The sequence below is a fragment of the Euprymna scolopes genome, chromosome 36 (genome assembly GCF_053919585.1).
Source record: "Euprymna scolopes isolate OS-2025 chromosome 36, ASM5391958v1, whole genome shotgun sequence".
In the NCBI taxonomy this organism is placed as follows: domain Eukaryota; kingdom Metazoa; phylum Mollusca; class Cephalopoda; order Sepiida; family Sepiolidae; genus Euprymna; species Euprymna scolopes.
The window spans coordinates 20,869,102-20,882,907 of record NC_136517.1 but is presented as its reverse complement, the minus strand read 5'-3'; the positions used below and the strand labels follow the sequence as shown (position 1 = coordinate 20,882,907).

At 32.1% G+C, this 13,806-nt stretch overlaps 1 long non-coding RNA gene across 1 annotated transcript in view; it reads left to right on the top strand.

Moving 5' to 3' along the window:
- LOC145260387 (uncharacterized) overlaps nt 1-13,806 on the top strand; it is an 876,688-nt gene that overhangs the window by 429,510 nt on the left and 433,372 nt on the right. Inside the window, exon 2 of the long non-coding RNA XR_013864280.1 lies at nt 3,417-3,451. This is a non-coding gene — a long non-coding RNA (uncharacterized LOC145260387). The remainder of the gene's footprint in view (nt 1-3,416; nt 3,452-13,806) is intronic.

The following is a 13,806-nucleotide window of genomic DNA, read 5'->3' as shown; positions in this document are numbered from 1 at the left end:
GCAAACCGACGGTATTTAGGTCCAAAGGGGAATTTCCGAAACAATTTCATTATATAATAGATTATCGCTTATGTTCGAATTCATGCTTTAAGACATGGCTTGAATCATAAATCTATGACGTCACACAGAAACTATAATTGTTTTGTTGTGGTAAAGAGACTTCTGACAGGAAAACCTTGTAGCTAAGTTGGTGGAAGCAGACTGATGGTCACGAGGTTACAGTTTCTATTTCAGCTCACAATCTCCATCGTATTCAAGATATGTTGCAATATCTAATATATAAAAGGCACTATGTCTGTCTGTCTGTCTCCATATTTTCAAACTCTATCTATTCCGAAGCTAAAAGTCGCAGAGCGGCGCTAGGGGCCTCTAATGATGAGATTTTTTGCGGGCCGTTCTTTTATGCGTCTTTAGCCGGTTAAAATAGTTATTAACGAGCAAAAATAGGGTCAAACCGAAAAAAACATTATACATTTTGTACATTTATCTTAGTTTATTTTAAATTTTTAATTTTACGCCGGTTCATACGTGTGTCACGTTGGTACAGTGGTAACGTTACCAGCTTTGAATGCTACAGTTTTGCTTTCGGTTTCGATTCTAGCTCATACAACCCAAATACTTTTTTTTTTTTTACTTTTGAAATCACGACTCTATAATAATATATACGATATCTGAACAAATTAAAAAATCATATTTAAAGGTATTTTACGACCGGGCAAAGGCGGGCACTCCATCCAGCTAGTTTTTGACATAATGAAAGCGTATGAGTAAAGAACATTAAACGATTATGTTTATAGACGCTGGTGATAAGAACGGACCAATCAAATGGAACCACCAATTAGAAACCAGAATCACGTAATAAAACATAATGGATATTTTTTTAATTCCCTCACATAATTTTTCGTGTCCACACCGGAAAGAATCTTGCTTTTCGTCTGCAAACTTCTGCATTTCAAGACTTATACAGATTAGCAACCCACCGAAAACTCTTCCATCTCAGGAGTTATACAGATTAGTTAACCATCGGAAAATCTTCTAAAATTAAATATTGCTTTCAATTAAAGATATACAATTATTTTTATGCAATAGTTTCTATTTCTTAATCAATTAAAAACAGAAATTTTGAAATGAGAAAAAAATTCACAAAGTATTTATTGACTTTATCGAGCAGCCAAACGATATCTGTATTTAACAAAACTGTGAGTGACAAACTGACAAACGATGATTAATTGTACCTATTTACTATGCCTCCCCACGGGACAGAGTTAGACACCAGGGTCGTTTTTTAACGTGGAGAAAAGGTACAAAAATAAAAATTGTCTCAGTCGTGAAGGATTTCTCCTCCACCGAAAGAGAACAAGAAATAGAAGTGCAGCATCTGAAGAACAGATACTTAACTCTATCTGATATGATGTTTAACTTTTTTTGTGTGCGGACAGGCGTAACTGTCTTGATCCGACTTGGTTCCGATATTGACCAGTCAGCTTCCATTTGTGAAATCGAATCTGTGGAAAAATCCACAAATGCGTCTCCCATAATTGCACCTGATTCTCAAAGAACTGCTGAAATCAGTGCTAACGATCGAATCAAGCTACTCAAGGGTCGCGCCATGCTGATTGAGATGGACTGTTTCTGTCAACGTGTACATTGCAAATAAATAAATTATCGCGGGTAAGAAAGTAAAAGGAAATGAAAAAAGACAAAAACGAAGTAATATAAAATAAAAAAAATAAAGATTTAAATAGTAGAGAAATGGAACTTGCGTCTATCTTCACGAATATTTTTTACATTTAGATACGAATCTACCGCTCAGAAATGAATGGTAAATAAACAGCAAAGATTTGGGACATGCATTTGGTAATCGTATAACGGTTTGCTGTTTGTAACTGTGTAATAAATAAACTCGACTAAATAGTGAAAATGTTTGCAAGGTTTTATATATATATATATATATATATATATATATATATATATATATATATATATATATATACACACATATATATATATATATATAACTACTTCATTTACTCACATAAATTAATATACGAAAGTATAAATTTATGCGCAAACTTTAAGTATTTACTTCAAAGGTGCTCAATACATAGGTAGAACTAGTTAGTAAGTTATAAAATATATATGGCGATTAAGCTACACTGAATATTCTGCGTTTCATCCACTCTAGGACTCTGCAGGGTTAAGGTTTCGAATGAAGCAGATTTCATTTTTTTCCATCATATTTTTCTCTTTTAGAAATGGTTTTAACCATTTGTTTGATTAAAGATTCGATATCATGCGTAAACGCTTACTTTCTCAAGTGGTCTTATGATTTTGACCAGGACTGTATATAGTAAGTATAGTTTGAAGTTGCTATTTTCCAAAAGTAGGGTAACCAATGAAATATAACGAGGTTAATACGGGAGTGCTCAATACAGAAGTAAAACTAGTTACATTTTCAATTTGTCTTTACATAAACAGTAATTTGTTGCTACACAGTATTTACCATGTTTCGGTCTTCTAGTGTTCAGTAACTATAGACCTTTTCAGGCAACAAACGCTTATTTGCGAAAGCGGAATTCAAAATGAAAACATTTTGAAGTCCGCTTTCGTAAATAAGCGTTTGTTGCCTGAAGAAGTCTCTAGTTACTAAACACTAGAAGACCGAAACATGGTCATGACTGTGTAGCAACAAATTACTGTTTATGTAAAGACAAATTGAAAATATAGTAAGTATATATATATGTATATATATGTATAGTAAGTGTATATATATATAGTAAGTATATATAGTAAGTATATATATATATATATATATATATATATATATATATATATATATATATACGTTTAATCCACATTGTTTTATTTATTTTATCTTTTTCCTTCCTCCCTGTACATATATTTTCTAGTAATGGTAAATAAGTTGTTCTCATTTTCATTATTGATGTTAATTTCTTTCCCCCATTTTCTTAAAAAAACAAAACAAAATGTCATCTTTGGCTCCTTACGAGGATGACGAAAGACGTCTAGGGTCCAAAAATCTCTATTTTCTTTAATATGCATATTTTGTACCCCAAATAAACTCTTCTAATATATATATATATATATATATATATATATATATATATATATATATATATATATATATATATACTATTATATAAAAGTCACTTTGTGTGTGTGAGTTCCTCATAGGTTTCGAAACGGCTAAGTATCGGAAATCGAAAAAATCAATCCTTAAAATAGTCTTTCTTTCTGATAAATAAAAATGGAAAATATATTTACATTGTATTTTTAGATGTATAAACCGATTTTTTAAATGTAATTTATGCGGTTCATATTAATTTTTGGGTTTTCAATTAAACATTTTGTCATTTACTATCGTAATAATCCTTTTTATTTCTTTTGATTTTTAGGTAAGTAAAAATGCTGTTCCCGATAACTTCAACGGGTAAGAAAACGTTTAACTTGTTTTGTGTGTTTGTGAGTTTTTTTTTTTGTTTTTCCATTTGAAGTTTGGCCAACTAAAATATTTAAATGCACTGAATTAGGGAAGCTAGGAACATTTGTTCTCACCCTCTGTATATTTTCTCTTTCTCTCGAACATATATATATATATATATATATATATATATATATATATATATATATATATATATATATATATATATATACTGCCGACTATCAACACGACGGTTCTAGGTTCAATCCTTGGCTTGGGAGAGATGCTAGTCTAGCAGCACTTTGGGTAAAGCACTGTCGTAAATAATCTCACCCGCTACTTAATTGGCTGAAAATGCGAAGCTCGTTGTTTGTTTGTTTACGAAGAGGCGATTTGAGCACTATAAAAGTGGTGGCGGGTGTCTATTTAAAGAGACATTCCGACGAGTTATTTACGGGCGTCGATTCCATGGTCTAGCAGGGGAACTGCCGACTGTCAACACGACAGTTCTAGGTTCAATCCTTGGCTTGGTAGAGATGCTAGTCTAGCGGCACGGATGAGTTGTGATACAACGAAAGAGGGCTGTATGTCGATGACTACAAATATATATATATATATATATATATATATATATATATATATATATATATATAAGTGTAATGATTAAAGTTTAATTCTGTAGAATAAAATATATATAAAAATATATTCAAGTATAAAATACAAAATATATATAAAAATATATTCAAGTATAAAATACATAATATATATAAAAATATATTCAAGTATAAAATACATAATATATATGTTGAGTATTGTATATTGTATATTTTATATTTAACGTAATGCAAATATATACTGCATGATATGTATAGTATTGCATATTATGTATTGTATGATATGTATAATATTGTATATCATATTATTATATATTGTATAATATGTATATAACTGTATATTGCATATTGTATAATATGTAAGGTATTATATATCATATAATGTATAATAGGTAGAGTATTGTACTGTGTATATAATATAATGCATAGAGTATTGCATATTATATATTGCATAGTATGTAAAGTATTGTTTATATATATTGTATCCTTGTCTACACGACGTAAAGTATTCTTTGAATGTGTATGATCAAAGTGAACGTATGAATTTAAGCGTCTTCTGCTTTCACATTATTTTATCCATTATTTGGTTGATAAATCAGGTTAGAATTTGCGAATTCGCCAAGCATTTTAGCGGCACGAATCACTCGCTGGTTGACTTTCCATTCATTTGCATTCGATCTATTCAGGTGGCCGTAATCGATTAAAGCACTGTTCAATAGAAATGCATAATGTATTTTGATCAGTTGTTTATAGTAGCTGAGCAAAGAATGGAACTCACACACGCATGAGTAAAGTATATATATATATATATATATATATATATATACATACTTACTATATATATATATAGTAAGTTATAAAATATATATGGCGATAAAGCTAACACACGCATGAGTAAAGTATATATATATATATATATATATATATATATATATATATATATATATATATATATATATATATATAGTAAGTTATAAAATATATATGGCGATTAAGCTACACACAATATTCCGCGTTTCATCCACTCAGGTTGAAGAATCCTAGAGTGGATGAAACGCGGAATATTCTGTGTAGCTTAATTGCCATATATATTTTATAACTTACTAACTAGCTCTACCTAGGTATTGAGCACTGTTGAAGTAAATACTTAAATTTCGTATATTAATTTGTGAGTAAATGAAGTAGTTATATATGTGTGTGTGCTTATGTGTGTATGTGTGTGCATGGATGTGTGTTTGTGCGTGTGCATACATATATATATATATGTATATGTATGTGTATATATGTGGATTTGTGTATATTTAGAGTGTTATCAGCGCGTATCTGTATTATACATATATGTACATTTACGTATGTATATATGTGTGTATATATACTTATCTATCTATCTATATATCTATAAAAGTGAAAGTGTCTGTGTGTGTGCGTGTGTGTGTCTGTGTACATGTCCCTACGCAATAACTCTGTCAATTTTAAGTCTACAGACGGGAAATTTGACATACAGGGTACTGAGATTTTGGAGAATCGATGTGATCGGTTTGGGGCGAGAAATTAATTAATTAATTAAGAGGTCAAAGTTCAACGATTTGACCTTTGAGGTCTGTACCAAATTCCTCCGACAATTTTGGGTCTAAACACTTGAAATTTTAGATATAGGTTCCTTGGACATGGATCTAACTTAATAACTTTTAAGGGGTCATAATAGTGGTAAATGTTGAAAAAAATTGACCGTTTTTTTTTTGCTCAACATACACCTCCAAATATCCGGGCAACGCCGGGCACCCATGCTAGTATATAAATCTATAAAAGTGAACGTGTCTATGTGTGTGTGTGTGTCTGTGTGTGTATGTCTGTCTACATTTCCCTACGCAATAACTTTGTCAATTTTTAGTCTCCAGACTCGAAATTTTATATACAGGGTACAGAGATTTGGGAAAATCGATGTGATTGGGTTTCGGCCAGAAATTTCGTTGTTAAGGAGTCAAAGTTCAACGATTTGACCTTGGAGAACTCTACCAAACTTCTCCTACAATTTTGGGTCTAAACACTTGACATTTTAGATAAAGGTTCCTTGGACATGGATCTAACTTAATACCTTAATTTGAGTCCAAAACAATAAATGTTAAGGGGTCATAATAGGGGTCAAATTAAAAAAAATTGACTGTTTTCATTTTTTTTTTTTTTTTTTTGCTCAGTATACACCTCCAAACACCCGGGCAACGCCGGGCACCCATGCTAGTATACATATAAAGTTGCTTTTCGTCTAACTGTTACATTGATATTAAAAGCCTACTTTTTTCTATTTAATAATTTGTTGAAAAGAAACATTAATAGCTTAAAGTCGCTTAATTTTAAGGCTGTCATATCCATCTTTCTGTAGCTAAGACTGTAGCGACGATGGACGGAGATATAATGACTTAAGCTGGGTCGCTGAACGTTTTGGTTTCGATTGGTTTCGATTTTGTTGGATAGTACCCAAGACATATTATTTATAACTTTTGAAATCATTAATATATATATATATTTCAGGAGATGACTGACCAATTTTTATGATTTCTGGTTCAAATGAACATCTCCAACAGAAATTACATGTAATAAATTAATGAATATTAAGTAAACGTAGGTAATTAGTGGTAACGTTGTATGATAATTTGATTGAAAGTGATTTTCTTAATAGAGATACGAAAATAGGTAAATATATAAATCTTTAAAAAACTTTGAAAGGATGAGATGTAGGTAAAATATATTCTCATCTTTTTTTTTCCTTATAAGGGAAATGGATTCCATACTGTTCTTTGTTAAAGTGTTTTTATTCAATACGTTAGATGAAAGGCTGTTCCTGTGAAAATGTTCAAACGACATAAGGTTTGAATTTGTCCAAATAGTCTTGAAACAATTGTAACTAACGATGAAATACACTATTTGTTGCTATCAATCTATTCCTTAATGTCTTGATTTTGTTAAAACAATATATATATATATATATATATTACCGCTTCATCTGCTTAGTTACACATGTTTCGGTTACGAATCGGATCAACGACTCAGTAACTTTATTTGACTTTATAGAAATGGTTATCATGATTAGAAAAACGATATTAGAGGAAGCACAAAAAGAGGAGTGAAGAATTTCAATTCTAATTCGACAATAGTTACATTTAAGATTTAATAAACATAGGAAAGAGTAAGGGGCGAGATGGAGTTTTAATTTAATAATACGGATAGCCATAGAAGAAGGGAGGAAAAGAAAAGAGGGAAAAGAAGGGCGTAAGATGGGTAAAACTGTTTTTTTAATCTCGTTTTTCTAATCATAATAACCGTTTCTGTAAAGTCTGATGAAGTTACGAGGTCTTTGATACGATTCAGTAATTCAGAACAGGTGTAATTAAGCAGATAAAACGATAATAAAAAATATATTTTCTCTGCAATAGTATTGAGCACTTTCTTCAGGTTTTACTAATTGCAATTTTTTCTAAATATACACACACATTCATATATATTTAATTATACTCAATAGAGAATTGGCTCTGTAATAATAATAATAATAATAATAATAATAATAATAATAATAAGCTATAATATAAAGCTGAATGTGTGTGTGCGCGCGCGTGTGTGTGTGTGTGTGTGTGTGTGTTTGTGTGTGTGGGGTCACGAATAGGCTCCTATATGGTTGACTATTTTTAAAAACTGATTACATATGATGATAGAAGATGTATCGAGACACAGGAATGGGTATGTTTGATCTGACAGAACGGTGGTTCATAAAAATTGTGGGGTCTGTGTTCGCGCCTGGTCCGCAAATTAAAAAAAAAAACGTTTACAAGTGTTTTTGATATAGATGTACATAATAATACTTTGATAAGTATGTTTTAACTTAAATAGGGATGGTATAATAAAATTGGGGGGGGGGATCTACGTTAGCGCCAGGCCTCTATAGAATGGAAATAGGCACAAACTTTAATAAAGACTTTTCATATCTATCTGCGTAAGTATACTTTCATAATTGTGTTTCAGTTTGAAGAAATATGGTATAATAAAATTATGGGGTGTTCGTTCGCACCTGACCTCCATAGAATGGAAATATGTCACAAAGTTTAACAAGGTTTTTTAATATAGATTCACAGAATATTGTGATAAGTGTTTCAGTGTGAACAGGTATGGTATAAAAAATTATGGTGTTTATCTATTTTATTTTTACTTTCATCATATTTTGCTTTGCTTTTGATACCCTCGAATTCAACCCAAATTTACAACGCTTCCTTTTCATAACCTATCATACTTTCATAAATCAGAGTTCATTTTCTGTAGGCTGTTTTTGAACCCAGTCAACGACGGGTACTTTTGCTAGTATATATATATATATATATATATATATATATATATATATATATATATATATAGTCTTATAGTATTCCGAATTTTACTGGGTTTATATAATTGAAAATTCAGTAATCGTTTATATATCCATAATTTTTAAGCCCAAAAGAGATGACTTAAACAGTAAGCTACAAAATTATCATATTTAATAATTGAGCATTCATATATTGTTTTAATAAAAACCAAGTCAACGACGGGTACTTTTGCTAGTAATAATAATAATAATAATAATAATAATAATAATAATAATAATATATTTAATTATACTCAATAATGAATTGGCTTTATAAATAACAAATCTTCATGAATTAAAACAATATTTATGCGTATTTTACTATCGGGCAACGTATGGTTTTGTATCGAATGCCTCCGATAAATATCGAAAATCAATAATCGAAAAAATATGATAAATGAACGAGCAGTCCCATTTCGATCAAAGTTAACGCCCTTATGCAGCCTAACATCACAAGTGCATTTGAGAAGTTTTATCATCACACAAGCAGAAGGACCCGGTGTATAAAATTAACACCAGGATCTTTGATAAGACACGGGTATGTCGAAATGAATGTTTCTGCTTAGATTACAATTGGACATTGCTACTTGAGTTTTGCGTTTTAAACTTTTAACCATTGTGTATGCTTAATTCCTATCGAAGAACACTGTCTGGCACATAAATGACCTTCGTTTGAAATTTCATAAAGATCAGCCCAGCCGTTTTCGAGTCCATAGAGAACGAACACACACACACACACACACACAGACACACACACACTGACACACACACACACTGACACACACACAGACACACACACGCACACACACGGATGGATAAAGTTGTTTTTTTTTTTAAATAATAGTAAAGATATGTACCAATATGTTATTTATAAACAATACAATATTTATACAATTCGGCTGCTTTCTAAAGTAAGAATTTTGTTTTGATTGTTTTTTTTGTTGTTGTTGCTTTTGAATTTTGTGTGAATTTGATAAGCACAGGTTTAAAGGGGCAATACTATTTCACATCTATTTTTGTTAGTTTGAACTTTAAATTGGTTTTACTTTCCGGAATATGTTACCGACCAGTAAAGAGCATACATATATACTACACAATTACAACACTTGGCGTTTTGGCCAAGATCAAAATGTAATATCTGTTCTTCAGATGCTGCATTTCCATTTATTGTTCTCTTTCGGTGGAGGAGCAGTCCTTCACGACTGAGACGATTTCGATTATTTTTGTACCTTTTCTCCATGTTAAAAAACGACCCTAGTGTCTAACTCTGTCCCGTGGATACAACAGCCGTCAACCAGCCCTGACGTATTATTTCTCACTCCAATAGAAACTGACCCCCTGGGATAAATACCACCAGAAGAATGAAGATAAAAAATAAAAGAAAACAAAGAAAACTAACAGACTTCTTTGAAAAAAAAAAAAGATTATTACACTGAATGTTTCAAAAAAGATTTTTTAAAATAAAAGATATTTAAAACATTTTACAAACTATTCTAAAACATTTTTTTCAGGTAGGTGGGGGGCTTTCTAGTATTTTCAAATTAAACTTACGACCTCTTTTAAAAATATGGAACCAAACTTCTAAGATTTACGTTAAACTACGCACATACACATCAACTTCAGACTTACAACAAACGTCAGCAAGACCGGACGTATCTGTTTCTTTCTTCACGAAGGGCTAACCCTTCAGGGTTATACCATTAGAAAGACGCCCTCCCCCTAAAAAAACAATCTTTTTTGAAAAAGGTGCATTACCCCGAAAATACTAAAAAAATGTTTAAATGTGTTTAAAGTAATATATAAACGGCTATATGTTAGACTGTCGATCCTTCTGTCAGTCTGTCTGTCTCCATATTTTCAAACTCTATCTTCTCCTAAACTAAAAGTCGCGGAGCCGCGCTAGGGGTCTCAAATGATTGAATTTTTTACAGGTCGTTTTTTTTTTTTTTTTGTTAAAAAAGTTTTTAAGGATGTCAAAAATGAGCCAAAATTGAATAAATCGTTATACAATCTGCACATTCATCTTAGTTTATTTTTAGTTTTTAATCAGAGTGTATGGGTGTCACTTTGATACAGTGGTAACGTCACCAGTTTTGGATCCTACAGTTTCGGTTTCGATTCTAGCTGATGGCGCATAAAGCCTTTTTTTTTTTTTTTTTCGAAATCACAACTCTATAATAATATATACGAAATCTGGACAAATTAAAATATCATATTTAAGCGTATTTTACGACCGGGCAAATCCGCCCCCCCCCCCTTTCCCGCTTGTCATTTAATAAATTATTTCATAACATTTTTGCTTTTCTAATATTTTCAAATAATGGAAAAATACGTTTTCGTATTCAATTAACTAGTATTTATTTAAACGTATGTCTATCGTATGTCTATATTGAAAAAATATAACAGAACTGATAAAATATTTGAAGTTAAGATTCACTCCACGGGTACAACATTACACCGGGTTTTTTGTTCATTGGAAGTCATCGTCAGATCAGATTTGCACATGGTGTGCTTTTTGTACATCATTCATTCATTCCGTATGAATCAGAAGATTGATGTTGACATTCGTTTCCTCGATATCTTTCTGGTTTGAATTATTTCTAGAAAGACAACGGATTTATACGGAAGGGACGTCATTAAAGTTGCCAACATCCATAAGTGAATGTGCATCTGTTGGCAAACTAGATTCGAACTTGACGCATCCAGGTTGTCAGTTCGCGTCGTTAACTACTTAGCCACCGTCACTCCTCATCTCCTGTGGTTCAGTTCTTATTGAAAATATCTTCAAGTAATAAAGCTCAACGCAACAATTCAGGGCGCTACACATGACAGAACGTGTTATAATAGTCATACTTATTTCTCGGTAAAAAGAAAAGCGTCGTTTTTACACTAGAAGAACATAGGGATGTTATACCATATTCTGATGTGCAGAGCACGCTGATTTCTTTTTACATGGAGGTCACCACTTATTAAGGCCCAGAGGCAACGCAAGGATAATGGTTAATGGGTATACATTAGTCATTGTGATTTTAGCGTAGTAAACATTAGAGGGAATTTTGTAACTTGGATTACTGAGGGGAACGGTTCAATAAGAACTTGTTTACGTTGGACTTGAAGACAATCAGATTGTAGTCAGCTAAAAAGCAGGCAAACGGAATAGAGTTCCACAGGCGAGCAGATCTAAGAAAGAAGCCCTGTTCATGGAATCTACGTTTAGGTGTAGGCGCAGATAAAGAGTGTGGGAAATTGATGATAGTGGTTTTGGCTAGATGAGTGTTTTTCGTGAAAGTCTGGCGAGGGGCGGGGGACATAGATCAGATGAGCACCTGCCACGAAAATAACGATAAAGCAGGGAGCGGTTCGCTACGCCTCTTCTGTGAGAAAGAGGTAACAGGGAAAAAAAAGGCCATCCTCCATTAAGCTACGAAGTCTATTTTGAACTCTGTCAAGACAGGATAAGCTGCTTCTAGCAGCACCTGCCCAGATGTGGCAACAGTATTCCATGTTGCTTTGAAATAATTACGTCAAAACAATTTAATAGCATATGCGACATCTAATGGTGGCCTTGTGGATCTATAATACGAGTTAATCTTCTAGCTCATAACATAATATGAAAAATCTCTTATCGCATTGGCCGTTATAATTTTTTTAACCAAAACATGTATATACCAACAATTTACGTCAATTCCTGAAGCGAGGTTTTAGAAAACAAAAAATTGTTTCATTTTCTTTGGATGCTTTTATTTGACATTTTCCCGTATATGCAACTCCATCTCATAGTAATCCACACAATATTTTGGAGTTATTTTCTCTCTCACCCTAATAACTACTTCTACACACTCCAGTGTCACCGGGACTTGTTTTTCCTCCCAAATAGCTGATACCATAACATATTTTTCTTCGTTCCCTGTTGTATTCGTATTTTAGAATGGTGGAATACAGGAATTACAGTTTATCATTAGAAAAACATATAACTATTATTTTGTAGATGTTTTTTGTAGCGAGGAGTTCTTTTTACAGGGTGAGGGTGCTGGCTCCACGCCCAACCTTCCCAGAAGGTACATACAGCTCCTAGCCTTCCCAAATCGCCACCCATCTGGTGCTGCCAGGCTCAACGTTGCTTAACTTCGATGATCTGGCGAGAACCAGTGTGTCAACGTGATTGTGCCGTACATTTTGTATTACACTTCTGGGTTTTTTTTAGATGAAGCATAATTGTTTGGATTATTTGGATTAATCGGATTACTGGTCCTATCTTGAGCGTTATTTGCTCAAAATTTCTGTCAATGTAACCTTCGACATTCTTCAGGTGTATCAGTCGCCATGTTTGATATCAAGAAAGTTTTAACTCTATACTTCCGAATGTTTTGTTAAATTTAGTTAATAGTAAAAATTAAAAATAAAGTAAATAAAAAGTATTAAACAAAACATTAGGAGACACTATTTCTAGAATATTTATATAAAAAAAGATGGCAGCTAAACTTTCATTGGATCAATTAAACAAGTTCTTCAAAACATAATTTCCGGAAACAATAGACTACCGGTAAAGCATCAATGTTAAACCATGTCATGTTATTCAACATAGCTGTTCTTAATTCCTATTCACGACCTGCTGTTAGGAATATAGTTTAAAGGATCAAGGTTTTAAGCATAAAAATGTTCCTAGAACTTTTAGTTGTATTCGTTTGAAAGAATTTTCCTTTTCTTTCATTCGGTTCCCTCGTTCTTTCTGTGATTCTCGCGTCTTGTCTATCTGACCTTTTACATTTTTCATAACGGGTTTCCTAGTTAGGTGCTACTTAAAACTAAAACAAAAAATAATAAAGCTCATCAAACAAAATACTAGATATTATTTCTAAAATATTTATAACAACTAGCAGGGCCTATGGAAATTCCACAGGATATTCGTTCGTATGTAATATATAGATGTTGGAATTTTGTAAATGTTCAGCACAAATGGAGACGCTCTGATATTATTTTAGCCGTTTTGTTAAAACTGCAAAAGTATTTATCTAAGCTAGCAGGAACGCCCGGCATAGCCCGGTCGAAGAGTACGCTTAAATATGCTATTTTAATTCTTGCAGATTTCGTATATATTATTATAGAGTTTATGTTCTATCGATTTGTGCATATTATAAAGTTGCGATTTCATGAATAAAAAATATATTAATATGACTTGAGGGGGCATCAGCTTGAATCGAAACCGAAACCAAAACTTCTGAAGAACTTTTGATATAATTATGAAAAGATAGATTACTAAAGTGGGATAACCTATAATCGAAACCGAAACCAAGACTTATGAAACATTCTTGGTAAAATTATTTCTAAAAAATAGATTACTTAAGTGGCATCAGCTGTAA